The following is a 14,507-nucleotide window of genomic DNA, read 5'->3' as shown; positions in this document are numbered from 1 at the left end:
CTTCACAGAGGAAGTAATGGATCATCAAATCCCAGAGGGTTTCAAACCCGTAAATATAGAATCATACGACGGCACAACAGATCCTGCGGTATGGATCAAGGATTTCCTCCTGCATATCCACATGGCCCACTGTGATGATCTACACGCAATCAAATACCTCCCACTCAAACTCAAAGGACCAGCTCGACATTGGCTCAACAGCTTGCCAGCAGAGTCCATTGGCTGTTGGGAAGATCTAGAAGCCGCATTCCTCGACTACTTTCAGGGCACTTATGTGCGACCACCAGATGCCGATGACTTCAGCCACATAATTCAGCAGCCACAGGAATCGGCCAGGCAATTCTGGACACGGTTCCTAACAAAGAAAAATCAAATCATCGACTGTCCAGATGCAGAGGCCCTAGCAGCTTTTAAACACAACATCCACGGCGAATGGCTCGCCCGGCACCTTGGCCAAGAAAAGCCGAAATCTATGGCAGCCCTCACGACACTCATGACATGCTTTTGTGCGGGAGAAGACAGCTGGCTGGCTCGCAACAATAACATATCAAAGAACCATGGTACTTCGGATACCAAGGATGGCAATGACAGGTCACGTCGCAATAAACATAAGCGCCGCATTAACAGTGACAATACCGAGGATACGACAGTCAATGCCGGATTCAAATGCTCTAAACCCGGTCAGCGGGAAAAGCCATTCAAAAGAAGCACTCCGGGCCCGTCCAGTTTGGACCGTATACTCGATCGCTCGTGTCAAATACACGGCACCCCCGACAAGCCAGCCAACCACACCAATAGGGATTGTTGGGTGTTCAAGCAGGCCGGCAAGTTAAATGCCGAAAACAAAGATAAGGGGTCACGTAGCGATGACGAGGAGGAGCCCCAGCAGCCGAACACCGAAGGACAGAAGAGGTTCCCCCCACAAGTGCGGACGGTGAACATGATATATGCAACCCACATCCCCAAGAGGGAGCGGAAGCATGCGCTCAGGGATGTATATGCATTGGAGCCAGTCGCCCCAAAGTTCAACCCATGGTCCTCCTGTCCGATCACCTTCGATCGCAGGGACCACCCCACTAGTATCCGTCATGGCGGATTCGCCGCATTGGTCCTAGACCCAATCATTGACGGATTTCACCTCACTCGAGTCCTTATGGATGGTGGCAGTAGCCTAAACCTGCTTTATTAGGACACAGTGCGCAAAATGGGTATAGACCCCTCAAGGATCAAACCCACAAAAATGACCTTTAAAGGCGTCATACCAGGAGTAGAGGCCCATCACACAGGCTCAGTCACACTGGAAGTGGTCTTCAGATCCCCGGATAACTTCCGAAGCAAAGAGTTAATCTTCGACATAGTCACGTTCCGCAGTGGCTACCATGCACTACTCGGGCGAACCGCATTCGCAAGATTCAATGCGGTACCGCATTATGTATATCTCAAGCTCAAGATGCCAGGACCTCGGGGGGTCATCACAATCAATGGAAACACAAAGCGCTCTCTCCGTACGGAGGAGCACACTACGGCCCTCGCAGCAGAAGCACAAAGCAGCCTCTTAAGGCAATCCACTAGTTCGCGATTAAGGACCCGGACAACTTCAAGCGCGCCCGGAGTAATCGGCAACTGGACCGCCTGGCACGTCCCGAGCTCGCATAGCAATGCGGCCCCCACCCCGGTCCTAGCCAAACGGCGAAATCCGTGCCACGCGTACATAATTACGCATTAAAAATACCATGGGCATAGGTGGGGAGGGGGCACGACTGCGGCACGCTCCAAGACGTGGCTTAAATGGCACTAGGGGCTCCCCGCTTTGTTATTTTTCTCTTTCAGGAATTTAATCTCTGGAAACCCTATCTGACAGCATGATTGCTGAAGACATGATGCAGCAACCAAGGAGGTAGAAAGCTATGTCACACCACGGAACTCCCAGGTGGATTACGATAACGAGTGAAATACTTGCTTTAATACTATTCCTCAGCTTGCCCTTGGAGGGGACATGTCAAATAGTCCTACTTTTTGCTTATCGCACTACCTGTATCATTCTGCTTTAACGCACCTTTTTGAATAAACAATGCATAACATTAAGACTATTATTGCATTCTTCTTATATATATATATATATATATATATATATATATGTTCATTCATGGCATCCAGCACCCGTACACTCTGGTACGGCCAATACGCTAGGGGCTTACGCATACCCCATAATATGGCGTGAGAAGTCCGAACACTTTCGACAGTGCGGCACCCCGAACTTATAGCATTAATAGCATTATATGCATCAGCTCCGAATCATCTCTTGGGTCAATAGTTGGGTTTGCCCGGCTCCCATGTTTTGGTGCCTTAAGTTCCGCTATATCGGCTAAGGTAGCACTGGGAGAACTACTGCGATTGTGCCCCGGTTCTGCTGGGCTAAGCACCTCAGTAGAGAAAGCTAAAACTGACTGTCATGATAAGGCGAGAGACTGGTCACTGTTCGAGAGGTTTTCAAGTCCCTAAAGACTTATGCCGCTTAGAGCGAGGGGTCGGCTCTGTCCGGCTTAAAGGCGTGTATAGCGCCCCGAATTCGGCCTTCCGAATACTAGGGGCTTCACCGAAATTTAAAATTATAGAATTCTATGGCTAAGTGAGAGTGATAACGCATTATAGTCTGATTGCCTTGTTCGTTGTGCTGAGCACCTCCCTCGAAGGACCCAAAAATGGGAACAAGAGTGCTCAGGTTTATCCCGAACACCACAGCACTAGTGGCATGGGGGCAGAAGCCGACGACTAGCAATCTCTCAGATTTGATAAATAGCCGAACAGAAGGTAATATTTTAAATTCAAACAAGCGTTGCATAGAACAAGTTTTCATCATACAGGATCACACAAGCAAGTTCATTCAAATATCACATCTTTTGCACACTCGTCCACTATAAGACGGGCACCCTTCAGGACACCCTCATAGTACATCTCGGGGTTGCGATGCTCCTTGCCCTGCGGCGGCCCCTCCTTCACCAGCTTCACGGTGTCCATCTTAGCCCAGTGCACCTTCGCACGGGCGAAAGCCCAACGTGCACCTTTGATGCAGACGGACCGCTTGATGACTTCAAGCCGTGGGCAGGCATCCACAAGCCGCCTCACCAGGCCGAAGTAGCTGTTGGGAAGGGCGTCGCCAGGCCACATCCGGACTATAAAGCCCTTCATGGCATGTTCAGACGCCTTGTGCAGCTCGACCAGTTGCTTCAGCTGATCGCTCAGAGGCATCGGGTGTTCGGTCCCAGTATACTGAGACCAGAACAGCTTCTCCGTTGAGCTTCCCTCCTCGGCCTAGTAAAACTATGCAGCATCCCACATGCCGCGGGGCAAATCTGTGAATGCTCCTGGAGAGCTCCGAACTCGGGTAAGTAACAAGTAATTTACTTTCACATGCTTGCTCTGCATATTGAATGCCTTACCCGCCGCTATCTTCCTCATGGCATCAATCTCCTGGAGGGCCTTTTGGGCTTCGGCCTTGGCATTCTTTGTGCTCTCGAGGGCCACGGCAAGCTCGGACTCTCATGTCTTCGAGTCAAGCTCCAACGCCTCATGCTTCGTCACGAGAGCCTGGAGCTCTTGTTGCACCTCACCCACCCGTGCCTCCTACCTTTCCCGCTTAGTGCGCTCCTTGGCCGCTTTGTTTTCGGCCTCGGACGGCGCTTGCTTCAGGGTTGCCACCTCAGTCGTGGCCCCTGGCAAATTAAAGATGATCCTGTCATTTTGCAATCGCATCCTTTTCATATATATACATATCTACATACTAGGTATTACTTACCTTTGTTCTCCTAGAGCTGCCTCTTGGCAAGGCCGAGCTCTTTCTTGGACCCTTCGAGGTCCTGCTTCAGTACGGCGACCTCCGCAGTCAGTGCGGTAGAGGTCAGCAGCGAAGCCTGCATACGCATATAGACATATTTATATTAGACTCCTGCAGATATTAGTTGATCCTCTATTCGACTTTTCTTTTTGAACACCAAACAGAGCATCAGGGGCTACTGTCTATGCGGTAATATTTTTCCTGTATTTCAAATACTTACCTCAAAGCCTGTTAGAAGGCTGGCACAGGCTTCGGCTAGTCCGCTCTTGGCGGACTGAACCTTCTGGATCACCGCACTCATAATAGTGCGGTGCTCTTCGTCGATGGAAGCGCTACGAAGTGCTCCCAGCAGATTGTCCGGTGCCTCTAGATGGACAGAGGTCACCGGCACAGGCGTCTTTCCCCTTTTGGAAGGAGGTCGCCTGCCCGAGTCCGGAACCACTGGAGGTTCCAGCACGGTGTTCGGCTGAGGGCCGAACTCGGAGCCCTTGGGAGCCTTGCTCTCTCTGCTCCCGGAGTCCGGAAGGTCACCTTGAGGCGCCTCCGGGACTGTCTCCCCTCGACCCGGTGCCTCTTGAGACAATACCTCGGTGTTGTCCGTAGGGCAAGGGGAGGTGGCGGTCGGAAGTGGATCGCTATCCATATCTGACGAGTCTAGGGAGCCGTCCGACGAGGATACATCGATACGGGCTCGGGGGCAGTCTGCATAATCATAATTCAGCGTTAGGAGAAGCAGTGCGACAAAGGTATGCTATGAGTTACTCTGGTATCCGAATACTTACGACTTCGCTAGGGGCTTGGCCCTAAGCAGCCACTCGTCTTCGCCTTCGGCGGCGGTGGTGGAGTAGTCCGGAAGGAGAGTCCTTCCCTTATTGGACCCTTCGGCCCCCCTGGTTTGGGCAGCCTTCCTTTTCTTGTCTCCCCCGACTGGAGGGGGAGCATCTTCATCTTCCTCCTCGTCTTTAGGGGGGGAGTGCATCGCGGAGTTATCGGACGATGAGTCCGATACCACCTGGCGCCGGGAACTCTTTCGGGTTCCCTTGGCATTCTTAGTCTTCTCCGGCACCTTGTAAGGAGCCGGAGTCAGCATCTCCATCAGGAAAGCGTCCACAGTGTCTTCGGGCAGAGGGGCTGGACAGTTAATCTGCCCCAACGTCTCCACCCAGTCCTATCAAAGGCATGGAGCTCACACCCCGCGCATGGTTAAAGCTAGGGGAAATAAATATCCTACCAGATGTATAGAACTCACTGAATGCGCTAAGCGCTTCGCGCTTAGCCTGCGGTCCTTGGTAAGAGAGGGAGGGACCTCGGCGCCCTTGAACAGCACCCTCCAGACATCCTTGTGCGTCGTGTCGAAGAGCTCGCTTAGAGTCTGGTGCCGGGCCGAGTCGAACTCCCATAAGTTAAAATCCCGTTGTTGACATGGGAGGATCCGGCGGAAGAGCATGACCTGGACTATGTTGACAAGCTTGAGCTTCTTGCTTGCCATATTCCGGATACATTTCTGGAGTCCGTCCAGCTCCACCGATGCACCCTAGGACAGGCCCTTCTCTTTCCAGGAGGTGAGCCGCGTGGCGAATCCAGATCGAAACTCGGGGGCCGCCGCCCAGTTGGTGTCGCGCGGCTCGGTGATGTAGAACCAGGCCGATTGCCACCCCTTTATGGTCTCCACGAAGGAGCCCTCAAGCCATATAACATTGGGCATCTTGCCCACCATGGCTCCGCCGCATTCTGCTTGTTGGCCTCCCACCACATTTGGCATGATATTGAAGGTCTTCAGCCACAGGCCAAAGTGGGGCCGGATGCGGAGGAAAGCCTCACACACGACGATGAACGCCGAAATGTTGAGGATGAAGTTCGGGGCCAGATCATGAAAGTCCAGCCCGTAGTAGAACATGATACCGCGGACGAATGGATGAAGGGGAAACCCTAGTCCGCGGAGGAAGTGGTGGAGGAAAACTACCCTCTCGTGAGGTTCCGGGGTAGGGACGATCTGCCCCGCAGCGGGCAGCCGATGCACGATATTCGCGGCTAAGTATCCGGCTCCACGTAGCTTTTTGATGTGTCCCTCCGTGACGGAGGAAGCCATCCACTTGCCTCCCGCTCCGGACATGTTTGGAGAAGGTTGAGGAGAAGGATGTGGACTTGGGCGTTGGAGCTCGAGTGCGCGAGAATGGATGAGCAAGGAGGAAGAAGGCGTGGGTAGAGAAAGGTAAAACCTTATCCCTTTATAAGGGCGGATGAAACTATGTGCCCCCACTAGCCTGGTGAAACCCGCTTATCCCCCAAGCATCGTAATTGATGGCGCTGTTGGGTTACCCACGCCCGTATTGATGAGAATCCCGTAATAAGGGGGACGCGATCTCTGCTTCGACAAGACGTGTCAAGAAACCGCCTCGCGTTATGTGCGGGGCTGGTTAAAGAAAAAACAGTTTGGATAATCGCCGAGCCATGGCATGATGTCATGCTGCCAAAACGTTTCAGCAGATGAGATTTGTGGAAATATTATTCTCTCTACGGTGGTATGTGGAACTTATTTTGCAGGGTCGGACACTATCCCGGTATTCAAACTCTTCTGTGATGTGTTCGGAGGAGGAACCCACCTTGCAATGCCGAAGACAACACTGCGCGCCGAACTCATCGTCATTGAAGCCTGGTTCAGGGGCTACTGAGGGAGTCCTGGATTATGGGGTCTCCAGACAGCCGGACTATATCCTTTGGCCGGACTGTTGGACTATGAATATAGAAGATTGAAGACTTCGTCTCGTGTCCGGATGGGACTCTACTTGGCGTGGAAGGCAAGCTAGGCAGTACGGATATGGATATCTCCTCCTTTGTAACCGACCTTGTGTAACCCTAGCTCCCTCCGGTGTCTATATAAGTCGGAGGGTTTTAGTCCGTAGGACAACATACAATCATACCATAGGCTAGCTTCTAGGGTTTAGCCTCTCCGATCTCGTGGTATATCAACTCTTGTAATACTCATATCATCAAGAATAAATCAAGCAGGACGTAGGGTTTTACCTCCATCAAGAGGGACCGAACCTGGGTAAAACATCGTGTCCCCTGCCTCCTGTTACCATCCGCCTTAGACGCACAGTTCGGGACCCCCTACCCGAGATCCGCCGGTTTTGACACCGACAGTGCTACAACTAGATCTTCCCCTTGTTTCTATTTCCAACCCGGCGGCGGGTGGGGTGCGGTTTGCTAATAGTCGGTTTGCTCAATGGCGGTCCCACATGAAAGTGAAAATGCTAGGCAACACGCCTTCCGTAGCTATGTGGTGTGCCAGACGGGCAGTGGAGTATTCCTGATTCCCGGACGTGTGGGGGTGCGACGCGAACGCGGCTGGCCTTTTCCTTTTACTAGCAATGTGCCTGTGCGTTGCGACGGATCCAAAGTAGTAGCTAGGTTGTCACATCGTTGGTTTGGTCACATGTGGTCTGACATGTTCTAGTGTTTCTAGCAAGATGTCCGTGCGTTGCACGTAGTTGATGGAAAAGGTAAGCACAACTTATAAATTAACGGATGGAGTACTAGTTACAGTGATGCATAAAATTAAGCAAAGGGATCGCACATGTCGGTATTGACTGGAACGAGAATGCAATAGCACACTAAAAAATTAAGGCCACGATAATGCGATCGCAGTGGTGGTTACAGGAGGCAAGAAGAAAGATGCATGCATCAACGTACGACCTCCTCCTCCTCAACTTAGTGCACCGGGCCACCGACCGGCGACTAAGGAGCAGCGGCTTTTATGGCGAGGTCAAGGTGCTTCTCAGCAAAGGCATCCAAGGCTGCCAGCCGGTTGAAGAAGGTGATGTCTACTACATAACCTTCTTCTTGCAGACATTGTTGGGCCTCCAAGTGCAGAGGTTTGTAGGACAGTAGCAAATTTCCCTCAAGTGGATGTGTGACGCCCCGAGACCGATGCGCCAGGTGTCTCCCAGTTGTTCGCCGTCATTGCCTTGTCATCTGCCTGCGTGTTGCATTCCATCATGTCATCATGTGCATTGCATCATCATGTTTTTCAAAACTTGCATCCGCCCGGGTCTCCTCGTTCCTTCCGTTGTCCGTTCTGAGCCCAGACACACTCGCACGCGCCCATGGCACGTCCGAAATATTATTTTATAAGTGGCCAGAAAATGTTCCAGGAATGGGCTGAAAGTTGACGTGTAGTCTTATTATAGTGTAGGTAGGCCGCCTGCCAAGTTTCATCGCATTCGGAGTTCGTTTGATGCCCCAACGTATAACTATAGCGGCAGTATAGCCAGTCAAACGTCAGACGTTTTCGGTCTCCGGAAGCTACTGCCGGGTCTCTCTCTCTCCATCTCTCTCTCTCTCTCTCTCTCTCTCTCTCTCTCTCTCTCTCTCTCTCTCTCTCTCTCTCTCTCTCTTCTCTCCCGCAGTCCTCGACCTTCTACACAGTCACAACCAGCCCATGTAGGCCTACCTATTTCCCCTGTCGATCGGATCCATCGATCGCGATCCGAAGGTCCAACCCCCCCCCCCCCAAAAAAAACCAACCTAAACCCTATCCCCTTCCTATTTAAGAAGTCACCCTTGCCATTTTGGGCATCCCTAGCCCCTAAACCTACCCCTCCTAGCCTCCTCCCACCTCCAGCCGGCGCATCTTCCTCGAAATCCGCGCCCCAACCCGCAGCCGCCGCCTCCCACCTCAATTTCCGGCACTGGCCACCCCTCCATTGCCACTTGGCGTGCCCTGGTTGGTCAGCCGCCACCTGAGCGCCGCCCTCCACCACTCCTACGCCGCCACGTCGCCCCTGCCTCCCTCCTCCTCCCGCAGAGCACGCTGAAGCCCATCTCAGGCCCGCCATGGGCCGATCTGGGCCTGAGGCGCCCGCGTCCTGCACCGTCGCGCGCCCGCTCGTCCGCTCGTAGAACCGCCCAGTTGGCTGGCCTAAGCCATCGTCGTCTGCTACACTAGCTCTTCCACGCCTCCGCCAACCTTGGGGCGGTCCCGCGCCGGTGAGCGCCACCAGAGCACTATCAGATCCGCAACCATGTGCCACCTCCGTTTTCCCTGGCGTTCGCCCTGCTCCTGTCTCTCTCTCTCTCTCTCTCTCTCTCTCTCTCTTGTAACCTCTCTCTCTCCGTGGCCAGGGAGCTGAGCCGCTGTCGCCGCTTGTTGCTGGCCCCGGTGGCGCCGTCATCCGGCCAGATCCGGTGCCCAGGGGCCGGATCTACCCATTCCTGTCGTCAGCTGGTCCCGTGCCCGCCACCTGCCGTCGTCCCCTCGCCGGAGTCCGCCGGTCGCCGCCGCATTGGCCTTCCTCTGCTTCCCGCTCGCCCGTGCCCGTTGACCGTGCCATGCCTCTTCGCATTGGGCCGCTTCTGCTGCACCGCGCCAAGCCCACCTCCAGATCCGGCCTCGCCGTCCTCGGCCAGGGCCCGCTATGTGAGGAGCTGCCCAAGACTCCCTTGTGTACTATCAGGCTAGCTACTTTCAGCCCAATGTGTTTTTTCTTGTTGCTGTGAATTTGTCTATTTTCCAGGAGTTTGGCAGTTTTATAGAAAAGTCCCTAGACTTCATGCATATCATATCTTCCAAACCATGCATCGGAATTAAACAAACTTAAAATGAAAGTTGCTTAGAATTTTGTGTAGTTTCATAATATGTCATTTCCATCCATGTTTAAAATGTTTAAAATGATGTTTGTGTAATTTTGTCCTTATAGCATGCTAAAATGATTTAATTCATAACTAAATAACCGTAGCTCCATTTTAAATAAACTTTATATGTAAATGGGGTAGAAAAATGCCTAGTTTAACATGGTGGCCTTACATTGCATGTTTAAAAACTCTAAAATATGGTTTAGGGCAGAACAGTACCAAATCCATAAATTGCACATGAGGACTTTTCCGGACTTGTTGTTTGTTGTTCCGACCTCATTTAAACTTGCCTAGATAAGTAGTTATCATTTGCTTCACCTCTTGCCATGTTAATCAACATTTAATATTGTTGGGTACATAAAGAAGATCGAACTAAATAACTTGAATGTGGTGTTTCGTCAATATACAACTCGTTGCATATTGAGCTCCACTTAACTTGTAGTGTTGTTTGTGCACTTTGCCATGCCATGCTTCATTAAACCGGACATGCATCATACTTGGTTGTGCATCATGCCATGCTTATGTGATGGTTGTTTACCATGTTGTTTGCTTCTTTCCGGTGTTGCTTCTTCGGGTTAGTTTCGATAATGTCGCGTTTGTGAGGATCCGTTCGTCTATGTCCGTTTGTCTTCTTCATGGACTCGTTCTTCTTCCTTGCGGGATCTCACGCAAGATGACCATACCCTCAAAATCACTTCTATCTTTGCTTGCTAGTTGCTCGTTCTTTTGCTATGCCGCGATACCTACCACTTGCTATATCATGCCTCCCATATTGCCATGTCAAGCCTCTAACCCACCTTGTCCTAGCAAACCGTTGTTTGGCTATGTTACCGCTTTGCTCAGCCCCTCTTCTAGCGTTGTTAGTTGCAGGTGAAGATGAAGTTTGTTCCATGTTGCAACATGGATATGTTGGGATATCACAATATCTCTTATTTTAATTAATGCATCTATATACTTGGTAAAGGGTGGAAGGCTCGGCCTTATGCCTGGTGTTTTGTTCCACTCTTGCCGCCCTAGTTTCCGTCATACCGGTGTTATGTTCCTTGATTTTGCGTTCCTTGCACGGTTGGGTGTTATGGGGACCCCTTGACAGTTCGCTTTGAATAAAACTCCTCCAGCAAGGCCCAACCTTGGTTTTACCATTTGCCTCACCACCACCTACTTTTTCTCTTGGGAGTCGCTCTCCCAAGGGTCATCTTTATTTTAACCCCCCCCCCCGGGCCAGTGCTTGTCTAAGTGTTGGTCCGAACCGGGCAACCTGCAGGGCCACCTCAGGGAAACTCGAGGGCCGGTATTACTCGTAGCTTGACCTATTCGGTGTTGCCCTGAGAACGAGATATGTGCAGCTCCTATCAGGATGTCGGCGCATCGGGCGGCTTTGCTGGTCTTGTTTTACCATTGTCAAAATGCCTTGTAACCGAGATTCCGAGTCTGATCGGGTCTTCCTGGGAGAAGGAATGTCCTTCGTTGACCGTGAGAGCTTGTGATGGGCTAAGTTGGGACACCCCTGCAGGGTTATAAACTTTCGAAAGCCATGCCCGCGGTTATGGGCAAATGGGAATTTGTTAATGTCCAGTTGTAGAGAACTTGACACTTGACTTAAGTAAAATGCATCAACCGCGTGTGTAGCCATGATGGTCCCTTCTCGGCGGAGTCCGAGAAGTGAACACGGTTCTTGTGTTATGCTTGAACGTAAGTAGTTTCAGGATCACTTCTTGATCATTTCTAGTTCACGAACGTGCTTTGCTTCTCTTCTCGCTCTCATTTGCGTAAGTTAGCCACCATATATGCTTAGTGCTTGTTGCAGGTCCACCTCACTACCTTTTTCCTACCCATAAGCTTAAATAGTCTTGATCGTGAGAGTGTGAGATTGCCGAGTCCCCGTGACTCACAGATTACTTCCAAAACCAGTTGCAGGTGCCGATGATACCGTGCAGTTGATGCAACCCAGCTCAAGGAGGAGCTCGATGAAGATCGTGTTTGTTGTGTTGTTTCGTTTCTGGTTGATCAGTAGTGAAGCCCAGTCGGGGCGATCGGGGATCTATTACATTAGGGGTTGTCTTTCTTTATTTGGATCCGTAGTCGTTCCTTGATTGTATCTGGATGATGTAATGCTTTATTTATGTATTGTGTGAAGTGGCGATTGTAAGCCAACTCTTTATCCCTTTCTTATTCAGTACATGGGATGTGTAAAGATTACCCCTCTTGCGACATGCCTACAATGCGGTTATGCCTCTAAGTTGTTCTCTGACTTGTGGGAGATATAGCCGCATCGTGGGTGTTACAAGTTGGTAATCAGAGCCTTCCCCGACTTAGGAGCCCCCTGTTTGATCGAATCGTTGGCGTTGTTGAGTCTAGAAAAAAAGAGTTTTGAGTCTTATAGCATTATATATATCGGAGAGTAGGATTCTTTTTACTCCTCAGTCCCTTCGTCGCTCTGGTGAGGCTTCCCGACGTAGAGTTTTGACACTTCTCTCCTCATATTTCACTAATTTTTTTTAGGATCATGCGGGTATCTTGGAATTGTTCCGATGGTTTTGTGATAAGAACATTGTTCTTGGTGCCTCCTGACATTTAGGGGTTGTGGTAGTGTCCCAGGGAGTTGAGCTCCAAGGTGTTGTCGTCACAATTTTATCGTTGCAGTTCTGGAATACCTGAGTTTCACCGACATCGAAAATCTCCTTTATGCAGTTGTTGGTGAGATAACCTCGATGCCACCCAGTACTGGGGCGGGAGTTCGGGAGTATTGCCATAACTCGTATAACGGATGCTTTTTCGAAGGTTGAGGTAAACGATTTCCGAAGATTTCTTGGTTATGTGTTGAAGGATGGATACAGCTGGATGTAGGATTTGCTAGTTTTGGGTGAGATATTATGCTTCCCCTGTATCCCCAACACCTGATTGCATAACCGGAAAGTTTCGGGAATTTATAAGTGGGAATTCAAGTAGCTCCTAGGATATCTTTCCGACAGATGTATGATATGAAATTGGGGTTCGACGTCTAGTGGTCCGCCTATCCACGGTTGGTTTTACAGTGGTCTCGTTGTGTCTTAAAGAGTCCTTGGCTATGCTGACTCGGGGACGCTTCGTATGTCATGTGCACTGCCTTGTACATGATGGTGTTGTACGATCGAGCCCGTGTGGGCCCCACCACGAAAACTTCGGACGAAATCTCTATCATATGTTTGTTCCGGCTTATTTTGCAAGCCAATCCTTGTTTTGTTTTGTTGTGGTATTTGAGTTGCTTCAATGTCAAGTGTGATTCGATACCTTTCCTAAGCGGTGTTCTCATGTTCATAGGTGAATACTAATCCTTCATGATAATCGAGATTGTCATGTCAATCCTTTTCAACCGGCGTGTTTCTCTTCAAGTGGATCCAATCATTTTTCAACATCCGCAAGATCAACTCTAAGTCTTCTCAGCGGTGTTTGTTTTATTCGTCCCAAGTTGTCTTTGTTTTTCCCGCCCTCCCACCTTTTTTCTTCAAGGATTTAGATTTCTTAATCAAATATCCATTTTATTCATGTGAAGTCTCTTCGTTCTTTTCAGTCAATGTTCTTACCCGGTGGTTCTCATGAAGATGCTCTACAAGTTCATTATTCTTCGTTCTCTTTCTTCTCCGGTGGATTCAATTCAAGCTTTGGTGTTGATCATGTCCTTTTCCTCGTTCCAAATGTTTTCTCATGCCGGTGCACCTCTTTATCATTCACCTCTCACTATTCATTTGTTCCGGAGTGCTGAAGATATCTCAGAAGATTCGTGTTTTCACTCTGCATTCATTCAAGCTCTTTCGAGGATGTTATCTCTTTTGAGCCATTTAATTCAACCGGTGCAATCTCTCTTTTCAAGCAATCTTTTCAACGGTGTTTCTTTTGAGTGGGCCCTAACCCACAGGTCTTTTCCTAGGATCTTACCCGACTCTTCTATTTTCTCAGAGCTATTCTCAAATCTTCTAAAGTTTGACGTAAGAATGAATTGTCACCAGTTAAATGTCTTCCTCCAAGATCTTTCAAAATCTTTTCATCATTGGTTCAACCTTTCTAATTTCCATTCTGGAGTGCCTCATCATCACGGAGATCCATCTAAATCATTACAAGGCTTCACCTTGTGTTTTTCAACTTCTCTTTATTTTTATCATCATTTTGTTACCGGAGTTCTTCATGGAGACTCTACATGGTAGTTCGTCAAGGATTCTTTGCATTCTTCTATTGCTCCTCAAGATTTCTCTTGAAGTTAAGATCCGCCAAGCTATACTCTAAAATAAACACGGTGCTCAATACATGTTTTGTCTTGAGGAGGTTAAGCATTCTTCATCTTGCATTCTGAAGTGCAATTCTTTCATATCTCATCTTTTGAGGTGGTGTTATGTCATTGGTGATAATTTTCCTTCGTGTTCATGATTGACAAGTTGTCCAGAATGACATATTTTAAACCCATCTTTTTCAATTCATTCATCAGATACTTTGAAACCCATCAATCTCTTCATTGGAGTTATCTTGGGTTATATTTCACCTAAATCTTTCCCTAAGGATTGTTGCTATTTATGGTGCTTATAAATGACCCAAGTTCTTCATTTATCCTTCCGGGGAAATAAGTTTCTCGTCTCCTTGTTCATCTCAATCCAATCTATTATTTTTCGTTAGTGGCAGAATTTCACCTCATAATTTTGAGATGTTCTCCATAAGCCCACAACAAGCTTACTCTTTTCGTTGTTGGTCTTTCCAACAACTCCGTTTTAACCTTCTTGGAAGGATGCTTCCAAATTCATTCGACGTAGAAGACGTTGTTTTTCTTCTTTGTTACTTTCAGTCTGTTCTATCTTTTGTTCCGGAGGCATTATGATGTTGCACACTTCGATCCATCATCCCATTTTGTCAAAGATCATGTTCTTTCCTTTGCTTATCAATTCAACCCGAGTGTCGTGTTTTCATTAGAGTTCTCTCATCTTATCAAGTTTTACCTCCTTTCTCAACCGGAGTGCTGTCTGAAATCTTTCTTACCCCTTGTGCCATTCTTTCAATAGTTCTGGAGGCAGTG

This window comes from Triticum aestivum, chromosome 6A (genome assembly GCF_018294505.1).
Source record: "Triticum aestivum cultivar Chinese Spring chromosome 6A, IWGSC CS RefSeq v2.1, whole genome shotgun sequence".
Taxonomy (NCBI): domain Eukaryota; kingdom Viridiplantae; phylum Streptophyta; class Magnoliopsida; order Poales; family Poaceae; genus Triticum; species Triticum aestivum.
This window is presented reverse-complemented; position numbering follows the sequence as displayed.